An 18,524-nucleotide genomic window follows, 5' to 3' on the forward strand; every position below is an offset into this window, starting at 1 on the left:
TTGAAGGGTAGAGATTACAGCATGAGACGAGCTATGAAGGCAGAAAAGTGCAAGGATGCCCAAGCCATCTAGATCATTGCAGTTGGAGGGTGATATGGGGACAGGGGCAAATGGAGATAAAGCAGATAAATTTGAAAAGGTTGATTGCAGCCATTAGTTAGTCAAGTGCCATGAAAAAGAATTAGAACTTTATTTTTGAGACAATTGGAAGTTCTTATTCCTGAACATGAACATGATAGTAACAAGGACGAAAGCTCTATTTTACAATATAATATGGGTCTCATTTGAACTATATGCAACACTTTGAGGCAGGAGGCCTTTAGGTAAAGTAAATAATAACAGTAAAAAGGAATATTTGAAAAACAGTTCTCTTAATGGTGGCATATATTAGTCATATGTCTAAGTAAATTTATGCAATCTTAAGTCTCCCCAGGCTCTATAGCATAGTAAAATACTACTTGAGAAGATCTAACCATGTATGATTAAAGCGATTTTGAAATGCCATTTCTTAGCTTAACAGAAAGAGCACAGATTCTTCTCGTTTTCAGAAACTGATTAAATCACAGATATTAAGGAAACATTAAACCAATATATTATTGTAATAACTTACACTAAAATGTCAAGTACCATCCCCAAAGGACACATGAGTGGCAGTTTTTTCTCTCTGTTGTTCTCGGCTTTCTATAAAACTAGAATTGAACTCATTAAATGGGCCTCATTTAAGTTTCTATGTGTCACCAAAAGGCTATTAATTCTCGCAGCTGACTGAGTTGGAGTCTTTGCGGCATTGATTCCCATAAATGTACTTTCAAAAGAATAATTGAGCGACCAAGTTAAGTTTTAAATTTTGAGGGTAAAATTTTATAAAGTTTTAACAAACAAAACAAGGCTCTCAAACTGTATACCCCCCTTCCCCACAGAAAAATGTATTACATGTTAGGATTTCATACGTCTAGCTGAGTAAAAATCTATTTATTTAGTCTTCTAATTCTGGTTTCATAATACTATTTTTAATTGTGATATAAGAACCATAGAATTATACAAATACCATCCTGTTAAATTGAAAGCTCTGCATTCAGAATTGGACTTGTTCACAATACAAATACAACACAAAGCTAAAACACGGCATTGTGAGTCACTGACTATGATATACTAAAGCAGTGGTTCTCAGCTGAGAGTGAGTTTGCGCCTCCTGGGAGACATTTGGCAATGGCTAGAGATGGTTGTCATGACTGGGGGGATACTACTGGCACCAGGCTGCTGCTAAACATCCTACACTGTGTAGAACAGCCCCCTACAACAGACTAATCTGGGCCAAAATGTCAACAGTGCTGCAGTTGAGAAACCCTAACAACATTTCCATTATTCCTCTGTAGAAATTATCACTCCGATTCATGCGATTTGAAAATCAGAAACAAGGAAGTTCCTGAAGATTAAAACAGATATTATGCCTCCCTTTGATACACTGAACTACTCTGATTTTTGCAAGCAAAACCTGAAGGTGACCCTCAGAGGTGCCCTGGTTTAATTCCATTGGTGGTAATACTTTATATGCAGATATGCAAACATTGTCATCAGGAAATCTTCAAGCAGATCTTCAGAAAAGGCAGGCATGACTGAAAACTCAAACCAGTTTCCAGATATCTATTATTTTCTGAGTTGTAAGTCACTGATGATTTTAAGATGCACCATCATTTGAATAACAGTTTTAGAAATGTGACAAAGAAATACCTTTCCTTAAATGTGTACCTTCATTGTAAGAAGTGAACCTTTTTTAGAGATGACAAATGTGCAAAATCTATACAGTATATTAAGCGTATCATAAGATATATGTACTAAGTTCTTTTTGTAAAAAGAAATAGAAAGACTCTGAAATACTTTCCCTCTGAGATCCTTCTCGACCAGTGTTAGCCTCAGTTATTTTCATTTAAGTCTTTTCATTGCTCCTCTCATCTTCCCCTCGCCACTCCAGGAAGAGGTGGTAAGGGGCAGGGTGGGCAGGGGAATCACTAGCTCCTCAGAAACAAGAACAAATACAAATCCCACAGCTTCCCTAGCTTATTTTCTTCTCTTGGGATTTCTCCCAAGTCTCTGACTGTGAATTGAGTACTGTAAGGAACATCTGTACTGAGCATCTTAGTGCTGCTAGGGCATTTAACTTTATTTAACTAAACAGAGGAACAACCACACTTAGATGCAATTCAATGCATATTAGAAATTATTTTTTAAATTCCATGTAAAGACCACCCACACCACTTATTCATAAACAAAATATTACTATAAAACTTGTATACTTGCTTACTGGCATATTATCTGCTTGTTCCACTAGAATTTAAGATCCATGTGAACAGAGATTTTGTCTTATGTTTGTTGGCTGAAGGAGTGAATGAATGAATGAATGAATGAAGACCTTCTCCCAAACAGCAGAGTCATTACACAATTACCTTTTCCTTTCATTTTCACCCTACAGACAGGAGACAACAGGACTCACTCCATGTTATAAACTACTCATTTCTGTTCATTCATTCATTCCCTACCAAGTCTTTCACGATCCGCCCCGGCCACGTTTCTAGCTTTCGCTGGCATCATGCCTCCCTTGCTCTCCAGCAACGCTGGCCTCCATTCAGTTCCCAGTAAGCTCCACGCTCCCTTCTACCTTCTACCTCAGGGCCTCTGCCCGGAACACTCTCCTCACCATCCCCAGCCCTTTCAGATGTCTTCAGGGAGCTCTTCCCTGGTCACCACTTAGACTACATGTCGTGCCTGTATTTTATAGTCTCAGTTGCCTGTGTTTTCCTTTTTTCCATCACAGTAATGATCACATTTGTAAAATGCATTTGTGTAATTATTTGATTACCCTCTCCCCCCCAGCCCACATCACTCAACTGTAGCACAATGCTTGTCATACAGCAAATGCTCAATAAATATTTACTGAATGAATAAATAAATTATGTTTCTAGGAGCAAGATCTCTTACCAAATATATGAGTCCATGTTATACCGTATCATTCTTCTCTAGGGCTCAAGTTAAACAGGCGCTTAATCAACACTTTTCGGTCAACTGAAATCATCATTTATCTGCTGAAAACTACATTCTCCTAAGTCTGCATGACACTGAACTTATTGCAAAATTGCTGGGAAATCAACTGCTCTCTTTTTATTCTTTTTTCTACGTACTAATAAAAAAGCAATCTGTTTGTTTGTTTGTTTCCCTGAATTTACAAGGTGTTTTGGCATTAAGAACATGACTGGATGGAAAATGGTCGTCAGGGAATCAATTATTTGGATGATCAGTATTTGTCTCTATTTGAAAATATCTGGAAGCATACTTTAATTATCCTCTAGATATTTCGTATCTTGTGCTCTCAGCCTCTGAGATAATCTCTCCCCATTACTTTTCCTGAATGAAAGATATTCTGTTGACAAAGTAGGTGTTTTTTGATAGAGGGAAATTTATGGGATATTAAAAATAAAGAGTAGTGAGCTCCTAGACTAAGAGGATTAAAATGGTATTTTTTTTAAGAGGAGGAAGAAAAAGGTCTTTAGCACAGAAAATTGTACAAAAATACAATTCTGTGTAATATCATGTAACTAAGAAGCTAGTCACATAGGAAGCCTTGGCAAAGACTATGGATTTCTTGGGGATCCAGACAAAATGATTCTAGCCTAAGAGAGCCAAAGAGAGACACCTAGACAACAGGAAATCAGAAATAGGTTGTAAACCTAGAGTCTGTTCATATACTTCACCGTAAAATAGTTTCTTTACATATCTGTTCCCTATCTATTCTTATCAGGATCTCTGTCCTTAGGCAATTTTTACTAGAGTGCCTGGAATTCTTGAACAAAATTCCAGAAAGCCCAGGAAATTGGGGCAGTATTTGCTAACTCAGGCCATCCTTTTGGAAAGCCCCGGTTAGGAAGGTTAGCCTCTGTTATAGAGGTCATCCCCTTCCCTGCCTTGTCCATTCCTCTCTTGAGCCAACAGTAGCTGAGCAGGGAGTGGCTCCCTCACTGCCCCAAGAGCTTTTCTGTCAATTTCTCTTCCAAACTGTCCTCCTTTGGGTCTGGCAGATGCCTCAAATCTGCAGCACGAACTCCTGCAGCCTCTCCTTGCTCCACACAAACCAGAGGTGACATAGAGCATATTTGGGGCTCACTTGAGAAGGGAATCTACAGTGAGGAACCACCTGGCCCTGAGATCACAGACACAGAAGAGAGACCTGGGTGTTTGAGGAGGGGCAGAAAGGACCAGAAGCCAATAGCAGACACATTGATTCTCTACACCTCCAGGTCAAGGGGAAAGGTTCTTAGGTTGAACCATGCTCGTGCTTTACTGTCTTTGGGGGAGAATACACATTTGCCTATTATTCTTTAGTTTGATGCCAGAAAGATTCGAGGAACTAATGCAATGGCTCCAATCATGTTTAGGGTTGCGATATGCATAAGTAGTTCAACCAGAGTATCACAACAAGAAAGAGGCCCTCGGGCTGCCTGATCCCTACCAACGTAAATGCACAATTCTATCTTGGCTTCCAGGAGAAGAAATGCATTGAGATTGAAGCTTAATTCTCAAACTCATGAGAGGGGAAAAAAAAAAGCCACATGAGATTTTCTTTAGCATGACTTCAAATACTTTATTACCGTTCTACAGATCTCATTAAAAGGACTGGCCTACCAAATTTACCAAATTTGGAATAAAGATTTTTCACTTTCACTTTCCTGTTACACCTAGATGAGCCATGTTGTTCATCTAACATTCATTAAACCACAGAGACTTAATGGGGATAAAGGAAGTTGGATAAAAAAAGCTAAGTACATTTAAGTTTCATTTTATATCAAAGTTATCTCCCTTCTTTCCCTGCAATATCAGCAAAATAAAAAATAAGGTTTTATTCTTGCTCACATTTATTTTATTTTTGCCATTTGTTCCTCATATAAAATTATTTGGCCAAGTACATGTTAATCAATATTCATGCCTTGTTTACAAACAGCCACAAAATGTATTACTGGGACCTAAGCCATATTACCTTGCCTAAAATCCTGGCTGGCTCTCACCTGGGCCATTAGCCTATTTTGAAAAATTTCCAAAAAATACATATACTAGTAGATTTCCCTTCCTGAAAAGCTAGTTTCCTAAATATTCGATGAGCTGGCTTTCGAGACCCACATCAACAAATTAGGAAAGTAATAATGTTCCTATCTTAACAGGAAATTCAGTACTGCGGCTGCTGCTGCCCTAATTATACTATAATAAAATTTCCAAAGGATCTTTTCTGAATTAGAAAACATCCCATCTACTTGCAGCACAATATCCTCTTCAATTTTCCATACCAAATGAGTAGATTTGGAAAGTAAGGAGGGGCACGTATGTATTGCCTTTTTTTCCAGGAAGCAAGTCAGGGTTTTACTTCATTATAACTTCTGTTTTTTGATTTTTTTCTAAGTAAATCTTTTATACTTAAATAAAGTTTCCATTTAATCAGAGTCACCATAAAAGAGAACAGATTTTTGTTTTTAATTAGAATGAGTGCACGGTTTTCTTTTCAGTAACATACAAATTCATTAAAGTTAACAATGGAAATGTATACCCCACGACAAAGCTTTAATGACAGATATAAGTCAGCATTTTCTATTTACTAAATATCAAAACGTATAAACACAGAACAACCTAACTAGGACGCAACATCTTTGCATTCTGAATCATAATTTATACAATTTAAAACCCAGGCATTCCGAGAGGTTAGAAAAGTAACTCACAATATGCAGTCACACGGCGCCTTGGATCTCAGAGCCTTCCACGGGATCACAACAGATTTTATCACCAGCACTTCAATGGCCCTGCAACTGAGATCACTCATAATTAATGAATATTTTACTTGAACATTTGACAGCTCAGTAAGCAGTTTATGTAAGGCTATTACTTTTATTTCTTATGTAGTTGCTTTTGCAAACAGGAAACAGGAAACACACCTACAAGAACACTGACACATCTCAGCCTAATTGGTCTTTGGGTCAAAGTACTCAGGGGTGAGTCTTGTGCTGCAGGGCTGACAGGTACAGTCCCTAAAAGAGCAGCACTCAGGTCCTAGCATTTCACAGTCTAAAATCCTCTAGACAGATGCTATGCAGGCAATTTATTACAGGAAGAAACAGGATTTCTTAGTAAATTCAAGCCTTATGGCCTTAATCCTGGAAGGATGGTAAACTTCAGAATAAACTCATATATATATAAATATATATATGTACATATATACATAATATATAATATATTTAGTAATATATTATTTTAAGTATATACATTATTTAAAATAATAAATAATATAATATATATAATTTTTTCCTGGAATATATATAGAAACTATCATTTAGGAATCTCTTGGTTACAAGTAACAGATAACCCAACTCAAACTCATTTATACAAATAAATAACAAAACAAGGAAATATTTTTGTTCATTGATCTGGGGGAAAAAAACTCAGATGTAGGATTGGTTTGGGGAAACCAGAGGTTCACTATATCATTTGATTCTCTGCAATTCTCTTGGCACGGGTGTTCGCTGTAGATTGACTTCACCTTCAGGCTGCCTCCCATCATGGTGCAAAAAGTAATAGCTGCAGCAGCTCAAGACCACACATCCATCTTCCAGGAGGATAGTGTTAGCATGCTGATAGTTCCCGGTTCTGAGGTCACTCAGATTGCCCATCGCTGACTCAGTCACTATACTTTGCTGAATCACCTTAAATTAATCGAGGCTTATCCCTGGAGGTAAGGGTAGGATCACTCCAACAAAAATCACATGGAAAGACATTGAGGGTACTGAGAGGAAGGGAAAAGGGGGAAAGAGATATTGGGGAGAAAACTAACAACTGCCCACTATAACAATGTCAGACAATAATCTGAATCTGAAGATTGGTATTTGAGGATGTATATCCATGGAAACGCTAGTTCTTGGGTTATCTGAAGATATCTGAAAGAGAATGAGCTGAAGTTCAACAGATATTGATTATCCAAGGCTCTACATTTAGTCAGACTTTCTATTAACATTAGATTTGCTCTCTGAGAAAATAGGTCAGAATGCTTCCCCTTTGTTTATGAAATACATTTTGTAGTGTATGGAGTGCTCTTGCATTTGAGCTTCCATTTTGTCATTCAAACAGCCATGCCCGGGGGCAGGCATTCCCACTGGATGCTTAGAGAGTGGGGCAGACACTGCTGGTTACCCATCCAATTCCCAGACTACCCCTTTTTCTTTACACAACCTTGATTTGTTCAGGCAGTGATTTGCCCTGTTAAATTACAGCTAAGGATGGGCAGGTGGAACATTTTTGGCTCTGGAGATGTGAGCTGAAGTTATTATGAAGATCTCAAGGAAAAGCTCTTTAAAAGGGCTCTGGCATTCACTTTTTGCTCTCTGCCCTTCTTCTTTTCCATGCCTGAATCACTGATATAATGCCAGAGGTAGAGCCATATCTTGCAGTCATGAAGTGACAAGCATGAAGACAAAAGCCCCATGCTGTGAAGACTAAATGGAAAGCAGGAGCCACTACACTGGGAGTACAGCCTGGTTTGTCTCCTCCTGGGCTGTTACAGGAGAAAAAATAAACTGGATTTGGTTTAGCCACTGTAGAAAGGTTCTTGTTGCACACAGCTGAACATACTTCTGATAGAAAGAGGTTTCATAACCAGGTAATGACAGATCAAGGGTTAACCCCAGGTCTCTTGACTCCCTGTCCAGCGATATTTCCAATAAACTGCATTTCCTCTCCAAAAGCAGAAGCCATACTTTGAATGCTATACAAACAGGTATTTTAAATTTATGCTTTCTTTCTCAACAAATAGCTCATTTAAATGATCTGAGCCGTAGTAGGAGCATGGTGAGAGGGGATTCATTGCTTTTGTTTTGGTTTCTTTAGCTTTTTAACATGTGACTCTCAAGCACTTGCAATATTGCTAATGCAAGAATGCCTTGGTGACAACAAAGGAAACCTAGGTCATGTGACCAAAATTTTTTCCAGGCTGCCTGAGGGAAAATTGGCTATCTTCTCAAATCTTGCCATGGAGGACTTTTCTTCCCGAACTTTCTCATTCACTTAGTTCTTAAAAGACCACAGAGGACTTCTAGTGTCTGTTTCTGCACGTAAGAAGCTTGGAAGTCGCCACTCTGTCCTAACAACAAGTGGAAATCAACAGCTCTTCTTGGATTTGTACACCGCTGCCCCCAAGATTGGAGGGACCAACAGGAATTCAGAAGTCAGACTCACCAGTGGAAACTGCTGTGGGAAGCAGTGCCAGGGCAGGAAAACCTGAACTGTAATTGATGAATTGCTGGAGTCTCCGTGGGGACAACTCTGGTAGTTAAAAACTCCAGGGGGACCCAGTCCTAGGGGGGCCCTCACAATACTGTGAGATTTACTTCCAGGAGCTCTACCAGATTCCCACAGTCAATGTTAGAGAAAACTCCCCTTGGGCTTCTAGAAGGGGGAGTGAAAAAGGAGCCATTTTGAAATATGCCAGAGTACTCTGTTCTTAACAAGGCCTGCCCAGAGGAAAGTAGTTAACCAGAGCCTAACCTGCTGGAGTATTATCAGAGCCTAACTGACCTGGGGAAGGGAAATACTCAACTCCAGCCTCCTCTAGCCTTCCACTGTGGGAAAAGGGATATACTCAACCACAGCCCACTCTAGTCATCCTGTCCCTAGGGCGGGAGAGAAAAAAACTGAGAAACACTTGTGAAGTTCACAGTTCAGAGGCATAGGCTCGCTAAAAGACTGAGACCTAATCATAGGATAGGATAGGATAGAATGCTTCCTCTCCCCAAAAACCTCATCAACATTACTGAAGATCTACTTACAGCAGTTCCTTTTACCTGGTACATCATGTCTGGCTACGAAGAAAAATTACAAGGCATACCAAAAGGCAGAAAACACAATTTGGAGAGAAGAGCAAGCATCAGAACCAAATATGGCAAGGAAGTTGGAATTAAAAGACAACAGAGCTCTCATGAAGGTTGGAATAATTTACTGAGCCAAAAGTCAAAGAGGAGAAATACCTAAAGATCAGTTCCAGAGGGATTAGGTTTTAGTTGTGAAAAGCAAAATGTTAAAACTTGTAGGAGAAAATATAGGAGAACATCTTTCTGATCTCCAAATAGGAAAGGAGTTCCTAAAGCAGGAAAGAGCCAATCACAAAAGGAAGGTTGATAATTTGCCTACTGTAATATTAAGATCTTCTATTTATTGAAAGGTACAATAAAGAAAGCAAAAGACATGCCAATATCTGAGACAAGTTTGCAACATGTAAAATCAACAGAAGATCAGATTATATAAAGAAATGTTACGAATCAGTCAGAAAAAGACAACACAATAGAAAAATGAGAAACATGTCTGACACATACATAGTCACAGAGGAGAAAAATACGACTGGTGAATAAACATATGAGAAGATGAGCAACTTCATTTGTAATCACGAAAATGCAAATTAAACTGATGGTGGGAGTATAAGTTGATATAAGCACTTGGAAACAATTTAACTTTATCTTATGAAGTTGAATATTACATACCCTCCAACTGAGCAAATCCACTCCTACCTATATTCTCTAGAGAAACTCCTGTATATTTGCACTGGGAGACGTGCACAAAGTGTTTATAACAGCTTTATTCAAAACAGCAAAAAGCTATATTTAACACAAATGTCCACCGAAAAGAGAGCAAATAAACTGAGTTATATTCATACAATGAAATATTAGACAACAGGGAAAATCAATAAATCACAGCTATATGCAATAACTTGGATGAACCTTAGAAATAAAATGAATAAAAAAAGCAAGTATCAGGTAACTACACACAGATGATGACTATTTTATAAATAAAGCCTGAGAATAGCAAATCTGAACAACATTTTTGTTTAGGTAAACCCACATGTAATCCATTTTTTACAGTTATAAATCATTTTATCATATGTGAAGATTCACATAAGCAGCACTGCAATCAAGATATAGAATTATTTATCACCACACAGAACTCCATACTATTACCATTTTATAGTCACACCCATCCCCTCTGCTCCCATCTCTTACCCCTGGAAACCACTAATCTGCTCTCCATCTTCATAATTTTGTAATTTCTTGAATTTAATAAATGGAACCATACAGTGTCTGACCTTTTGATATTGGGGTTATTTTTACTCAGTATAAGGCCCTTGAGATCTATCCAAGTTGTTGCACGTATCGATGGTTTGTTCCCTTTTACTGCTGGACAGTATTTCATGGTTTGAATGTACCACAGTTTGTTTAACCACTCACCTATTGTAGGACCTTTTGGTGGTTTCCAGTTTGGGGCTATTACAAATAGTGATTTGTGTACAGGTTTTTGTGTGAATATAAGTTTTCACTTCTCTGGGATAAATGCCCAGGAGAGTGATTGCTGGGTCATATGGTAAGTTCATGTTTAGTTTTTAAAAAGCTGCCAACCAATTTTCCAGAGTAGCTGTACCATTTCAACCACCAGCAATGTATGAGAGATTCGGTTTTGCTTCACCCTTGCCAGTATTTGGCATTACCACTATTTATTTTAGGCTGTTCTAATAGGTGTGTAGTGATTATCTCCATCATGGTCTTCATTTGCATTTCCCTAATAGCTAGTGATCTTCAACATCTTTTCGTGCGCTTATTTGCTATCTATATATCCTTTTCAGTGAAATGTCTCTTTCTATCTTTTCTATCTCAGTCTATAGTTTGCCTTTTCATCCTCTTAAAGAGTCCTACATAGAGCAAACATTTTTAATTTTGGATAAATTCAAATTAATTTATTTTTTTCAAATTAATTTATTTTTTTCTTTTAAAGATCATGCTTTTGGTGTCATGTTCAAGAACTCTTCATGCAGACACAGGTCCTGAAGATTTTCTCCTATTTTCTTCTAAAAGTTTTATAATTTTATGTTTTATATTTAAATCTATGATCCATTTTGAATTGTATAAGCTGTGGGATTTTTAGGTTGAAATTCTTTTTTATTTTTTTTGCCTATGGACACCCAATTGCTCCAGTACCATTTTTTGAAAAGAATATCTTTCCTCTATTAAATTGCTTTTACGTACTTGTCAAAAATCAGTTGGCTATACTTATATGTAGCTATTTCCAGGTTCTCTATTCTGTTCCATTGATCTCTGTGTCTATCCTGCTGCTAATTCCACACATTCTTGACTATTGTAACTATATACTAAGTCTTGAAATTAGGAAGAGTTATTACTCTCACTTTATTCTTCTTTTTCAAAATTATTTTAGACATTCTAGTCCTTTGCTTTTTCATATAAATTTTTAGAATAATATTGTCTATATCTAAAAGATCTTTACTGGAATTTTTATAAGAATTGCATTAAAACTGAATATCCATTTGGGGAGAATCAACATCTTTACTATGTTGAATCTTCCAATCCATGAACGTAGTATGTCTCTTCATTTGTTTAGATCTTCTTTGATTTCTTTCATTGGCATTTTGTAGTTTTCAGCATACAAATTCTGTATATGTTTTATTAGATTTACACGTAAGTATTTCATATGTTTTTGAGTGATTATAAATGATACTGTATATTTAATATAATTTCAGTATCCACTTATACATTGCTAGTATATAGAAATACAATTGATTTTTCTATGTTTATTTTATTTCTTGCAACCTAGCTGAATTCACTTATTAGTTCTAGGAGTTTTTTGTAGATTCCATTGGATTTTTCTAGTAGACCATCATGCCATCTGCAAACAGGAGCAGTTTTGTTTCTTTCTTTCTAATCTGTATGCCTTTTATTTTCTCTTCTGACTTTATTGCACTGTGTAGAACTTCCAGTACTATGTTGAATAGGAGTGGTGAGAGAGGGCATGCTTTCCTTGCTCGTGATCTTATGAGGAAAGGATTCAGTCTTTTGCTACTAAGTATGCTGTTAGCTGCAGGTGTTTTATAGATATTCTTTGTCAACTTTAGCAAGTTCCCCTCTCTTTCTATTTTTCTGAGGGTTTTTTTTAATATCATGAATGGGTGTTGAATTTTGTCAAATGATTTTTCTGCTTCAATTAATATGATTTTAATTTTTTATAGGGTAAATTACACTGATTGATTTTCAAATACTGAATGAGCCTTGTGTCCCTAGAATAAACCCCACTTTGTCATAGTATATAATTATTTTTATATATTGCTGAATATTATTTACTAATATTTTGTTAAGGAATTTTGCGTTTATTTTCATGAGAGTCGTTAGTCTCTAGTTATCTTATGTGATACTGCTTTTTCTCATTTCGTATCAGAGTAGCTTCATAATGAATTGGGAAGTGTTCCCTCTTCTTCCACTTTCTGGAAGAGATTTATAGGATTAGTGTTATTCTTCTTTAAATATTTGGTAGAATTTTCCAGGGAAACCACCTGGGCCTTGAATTTTCTGTTTTAGAAGTTTCTAAATTACTAATTCAATTTCTTTAGTTATAAGGCTATTCAAGTTATCTATTTTTTATGGTGTAACTGTGGTAGTTTGTGTTTTTGGGGAAATTGGTCCATTTCATATAAGTTGTGAAACTAATATGTGTACAGTTACTTGTAGTATTCCCTTATTATTCTTTTGATGTCTGCAGGTCTGTAGTGATGTCCTGTTTTTTATTCCAAATATTGGTAATTTGTGTCTTCTCTCTCTGTCTTTGTCAGTGTTGCTGCAGGTTCATCACATTTGTTGATCTTTTCAAAGAATCAATTTTTGGCTTGATCTATTTTCTCTTTTCAATTTTATAGATTTCTGCTCTTTATGATGTCCTTCCTTATGCTTGCTTTGGGTTCATTTTGCTCTTTTTTTCTAGTTTCTTAAAAAACTAGTGTCTGGAGATGGGAGCTTAGGCTATTGATTTGAGACTTCTCTTCTTTTCTAATCTAAGTATTTAGTGCTATAAATTTTCCTCTCAGAACTGCTTTTGCTGAGCCTCACAAATTTTGATATGTTGTACTTTTGCTTTCATCCACTTCAATTTATTTTTTAAATTTCCTTGAGACTTCCTCTTTGACCCACAGATTATTAAGAATTTTGTTGTTTTAGTTCCAAGTGTTTAGAGATTTTCCTGTCATCTTTCTGTTATTGATTTCTAGTTTGATTCCATTGTAGTCAGAGAATACACTCTGTATGATTTCATTTAAATTTTTCTTTAAATTTGTTGAGGTTTGTTTTATAGTTTATGGTCTATTGACATATTTTGTGGTGCTTGAAAAGAATGTCTTTTCTGCTGTTGTTGGGTGGATTCTATAAATGTAAACTAGATCTAGTTGATTGATAGCGTTTTTGTGTTCTTCTACATGCTTCCTGGTTTTCTGTCTAGTTGTTTTATGAATTGCCAAGTGAGGTGTCTTGAGGTTTCCAGCTCTAACTGTGGAATAATTTCTCTATTCTTTCAGTTTTATCAGTTTTTGTTTCACATATTTTGTACTGTTTGGTACATATTTAGGATTTGCAAGCAAAATATGTATGTTTGCTATGTCTTGTTGGTGGATTGACTCTTTACCATTATGTAATATCCCTCTCTGTCCCTGGTCATTTTCCTGGCTTTGAAATTTTCATCTGATTTTAAGACATTGACTTTTAGATTTTAAGATGCTTTCTTCTGATTAATGTTTGCATGGTATATCTTTTTCTAACTTTTTACTTTCACCCTCCTATACTGTTATATTTGAAGGTAGTTTCTTGCAGACAGCATATAGTTGGGTCATTTTTTTAAATCTGTCTTATAATTTGTATATTTAGGCCATTTACACTTAATATAATTATTGATATGCTTGGGCCAAAGCCTGCCATTTTATTTTTCATTTCCTGTTTGTTTTCTATTTTCTCGTTCCTTATTTTCATTTTCCAGCCTTATTGTGGATACTTGGAAATTTTTCAGAATACCATTTTTATTTATCTATGAGTTTTTTTAGTACAACTTTTTGTACAGCTTTTTAAATGGTTGCTCTCCATATTACATTAAAGATATATAACTTGCCAGAGTCTATTGTTGTCGATGTTATACCAGTTCAATTAGAATCCTTACCTCCCTTGAAGGTCAAATACCGTATGATCTCACTCATTAAGTAGTAGATAATAACAACAACAAACACATAGAGACAGAGATTGGATTGGTGGTTACCAGAGGGGAGGGGGAGAGGGAGGATGGCGAAAGGGATAATTCGGCACATGTGTGTGCTGATGGGTTGTAATTAGTATTTGGGTGGTGAACGTAATGTAATCTAGCAGGAATAGAAGTATAATGATGTACACCTGAAATTTATACAATGTTATAAACCAATGTTACTGCAATAAACAAAAAATTAAAAAAATTAAAAAAATAATAATAAAAAAGAATCCTTACCTCCCTTTACATCCTTTTACTCACCCTCATTTATAAAATCACTTTCTTAAATATTTCTTTTACATACCTTGAGAGTCACATCAGACAGCATTATAATTTTTATTTCAATGATCAAACATAATTAGAAAACTCAAGAGGAGAAGGAAAGTTTATTGCATTTATCCCTATCTTTACTCTTTGTATTATTCTTTCTTCCTTCCTGATGTTCTCTCTTTTATAATTTCCTTCTTGTTTAGAGAAATTCCTTTAGCTATTTCTTTATGATACGCCCGCTGGTGACAAATTTCTAGGTTTTCTTTCAGCTAAGTATATCTTGATCTCTCCTTCATTCCTAAAGGATGTTTTCACTGGATATAGAACTTTGGGTTGACAGTTCTTTTCTTTCAGCATTTAAAAAAATATTATGCCACTTCCTTCTGGCCTTCATGGTTTCTGATGAGAAATCTACTGTCATTCTAATGTTTTCCCGCTATCAATAAGGTCTCATTTCTCTCCTGCTGCTTTCAAGATCTTGTCTTTGACTTCATTTTTCATGAGTTTGACTGCAATGTGTCTTAGTGTGGATTTCTTTGGGTTAATCCTGTTTGGGGTTTTACTCAACTGCTTGACACCATAGGTCTGTGTCTTTTGCCAAATTTGGAAAACTTTGGAAAACAGCCATTGTTTCTTCAAGTCCTTTTTTAGCCTTATCCTGTTTCTCTCCTTCCAGGATGCTGATAATACACATGCTAAATAGTTTTGGTCCCTGAGGCCTTGTCCTTTTTTTTTTTTTTCTTTCCATTTTCAGTTTACTTTCTTTGTTGTTCAGACTGGGTAATTTCTATTATTTTATCTACAACTTCACTGATTCTTTCCTTTGTCCCTTCTATTCTACTGTTGAGCCCGCCCATTGCATTTTTTTTTACTTCATTTATTATATTTTTCAGTTTCTAGGGAACTGAAAGATAATAAAATAAAATAAGAACACAAAAATCAAGTGAAAATATACCTTTTTGAAGCTGCAAAAGGAAACAACTCTCTTCTGCTTCCTAAGAAATGAATACATTGATGGGCAGGCAAGGGGTCCAATGACCATGCAGACTAATGCAACTCACATTTGGAATGGTCTTGCTTCCATGCAACACCCCTCTGTTTGAACATGTCCTGGGAGTTCTTCTCCAGAGCAATGTGTCTATTCTGAGCATGACTGACTCCAGGAGACAGGACAGGCAGTTGAGGCAGAAACAAGCGTGTTTCAGCATTAAGCTGTAACTTACTATGGTGCTATGGTGCTATAGAGCTTTCCTCTTCTGGCCTTTTCAATCCCTTCTCCACACTATCTTACTTTAACCCTTCAGCTCCATCAGATCCTTGACTCTTTGCATGGATTATTTTGTACTTTTCTCTCCTCTGGCATCCTCTTCCACTGGCATTCTGCTTGTTTACCTGGTCTCTGACCCATTTTTGCCTGCATTATGACATTTTGTGCATGTGTGGATTCCCAGACCTAGCTCCTTGACTGAGGCCCTTGACCTAGCTAAACACCACTGATGCATTTTAATGGGTTCACTTTCACCAACACTTGTGTTGCTCTCCAAAGCTAATGGAATACAGATCTTTCTTTCTTCTCTTCAAGGTGGGGGTGGGGAAGATTGATTTTAAAGGGTCACAGTCTCCTCTCTCTAGGAGATGTTTCTATGAGGTCACCAGCTGCTTCTTATACGTGCTCCTTCCATCCTAAGCCCAGCATGCGGAGGCAGGAAGAGAAATGAGTGGGAAGACAAATTAACACTGAAAAGCTTGATAAATACTAACAGCAAATACTAAAAATAACTAGGCAGAAGTAGTCTACTTTTAGGAATTTCATTTTTCCCTTTGTGTTGAGGGCGAGGAGGAGGGAGAGAGGGGGCTGTGGAGGAGGGCTGGAAATGTTAATATTTGCTGGAGGTGGAGGCACTAAGAGCTTCCCCAGGCAGAGAGCCCCACCTCACCCCCTCCCTGAAATAACTCTTTCTCTTTCTCAGCTTTTTCAGGCTTCTGCAGCTCTGCAAATGGCTCCCTCCCTGTGCTGCAAACAGCATCCTGCTCTTGCCAGCAGAGAGGAAAAGCAGCTAAGAGATTCCAGGCTGCTTTGCTCCTCAACCTCACCCTCTCCCAATTGCAGAATAGCCTGGCCATCTTTTGACCTCAGCTCACAGAGAGCAGAGGGTGATCGGGATCAGTGTGTGTTGCCTGTGCATCTGTGAGTGCCTGGTATGCTGGGTATGACATGGCAAAGCCATTAACTCCACATGACACAATCTGCATGGTGGAAACAGGAACTCACAGACTAGCAAGTCCACATGTCCCCAAAAATGCCTTCTGCTGGGCACCTTTACTGCCCCCTTCTGGGACGAGGGACATGGATAAATGACCCTGATCCTTTCATGGCCAGGGTCTCCTAATTGAACAAAATAGAGGAGAACAAGTCTGTTCAATTCTGTTTCTGTCATTTTCCCTTCCCTTGTGAGCAATTCAATTATGTTATGAATCGATATGGATCGTTAGAGCTGGAGGAAGATACAATGTGAGGAAAATAAATGGTTCCCACTTGGATGAATTATATACACCTTTGAGCTCTTCATCATATCTGTCCTGGGAAATCAGCAAAGAGGGAGTATCTTGAGCCAGAGTCTTCCCCTCCTGCTCCCCAATACCTCTGCCATAACAGGCACTCTCAATAGCATAGTTGGATAGCAAAAAGAAATAAAAACTGTTCTTTCCTCTTCCCTCCTCTTAAAATCTCCACATCTTTATCCACTGTCCCCTCCTTCCTTCATCACTTGGATGAAGAAGGAGCATCCTCCATGCAAAGGTTAATCTCTCCATTTATGTCCTGATTCTCCCCTCCAGCATCAGCGACAGCTTGGTCCATCCCTTATCCCCATCATTCTTCTAAATCTTCAGGATGCCACCTCTCTGGGGTCCTTCTCTGAAGCTGGAAAATAGCTTCTATTTTGCAAAACTGCCTTCTATTTTGTTACTCTTTACCATCTCATCTCTCTCCTTCTCTTCTCCATCACACTTCCTAAAAGGAGAGGCTACACTGATTATTTCCGTCTCCCTTCCTTTATTTACTCCTTAACCCACTGCAACCAGACCTCCATCTGCTTTTTCCAAGGTCCCTAATGACTTCCAGGTTGCCAAATGCAATGGCCTTGACCTTTCTGCTCAGCCCTCCTGAAAACCACTCTGCCCTTTGATGTCATGAAAGTACAATACTTGAGCTTTCCTGGGACCTATTTGTCCACTCCTAGGCTCTTCCACTATCTCCCCCTCTTTTGACTATCCTATAATTATGGGCAATCCTCACAGTCTACAGTTGTCAGATTTAGCAAATAAAAATATAGAATGCCCAGTTAAATTCAAATTTCAGGTCAAAAATGAATAATTTTTTTAGTTTAAGTATATCCTAAAGATTGCATGGAACATTCTTACACTAAAACATTGTTCTTTGTTGACCTGAAATTCAATTTTAACTGGGCATCCTATATTTTATCTGGCAACTCTACAATAGTTGTTTCTTCAACTCTCATCTCTTCTCTCTAACTTCCTCCCTTATTGATGTTTTCTATGCCCGTGGCTTTAACGATTATCTTTTCTCAGACAATTCCTAAATCTTCATCTCTAGCACCAATTTCTCTCCCTCTCTCTCCCTCCCTCCCTCTCTCCCTCTGACGCATTTCTCGATTTTCCCTTGGATATTTTACAGCATCTTCAATTTATTAAATATAAAACTGAACTTATTGGTTTTGACCCTCAAACCTACTTCTCTGCCTGGCTTCTCTATCTCTATTAATACTTTCTCTGGCCTCCCAATCACCTTAACTCCAAATCCAGGAGCCCTCCCTAATCAAGTGGCTAAATCTTGGTTGATTTCACCCTCACCGGCACTCTCAGATCTGTCTTTCTTCCCTTCTCCACGGATACTGCTAACTTGAAGCCCTTGTCATCTCTGTATGACTACAAACCATGCCAGGCTATAGAAATCGCCTTCTGATTAGTGCCCCTACTTCTACTCTCACCCACCGTCCCCCCTTCCACAAGCTGCCACTCAGTTACATCCTAAGTAAAGCACAGGATGGAGATGCCACTTCCTTGACTAAGGAAGCTTCCTGCTGGCTCCTGGTTAAAGTTCA

General features: G+C 37.6%; 1 protein-coding gene across 1 annotated transcript in view; it reads right to left on the reverse strand.

Moving 5' to 3' along the window:
* Window positions 1-18,524, reverse strand: part of NCALD (neurocalcin delta) — a 388,804-nt gene that overhangs the window by 153,647 nt on the left and 216,633 nt on the right. Inside the window, exon 4 of the mRNA XM_058564737.1 lies at window positions 5,757-5,843. The gene's annotated coding sequence lies outside the window, so the exon portion shown is untranslated. The remainder of the gene's footprint in view (window positions 1-5,756; window positions 5,844-18,524) is intronic.

The sequence above is a fragment of the Diceros bicornis genome, chromosome 21 (assembly GCF_020826845.1).
Source record: "Diceros bicornis minor isolate mBicDic1 chromosome 21, mDicBic1.mat.cur, whole genome shotgun sequence".
Lineage (NCBI taxonomy): Eukaryota > Metazoa > Chordata > Mammalia > Perissodactyla > Rhinocerotidae > Diceros > Diceros bicornis.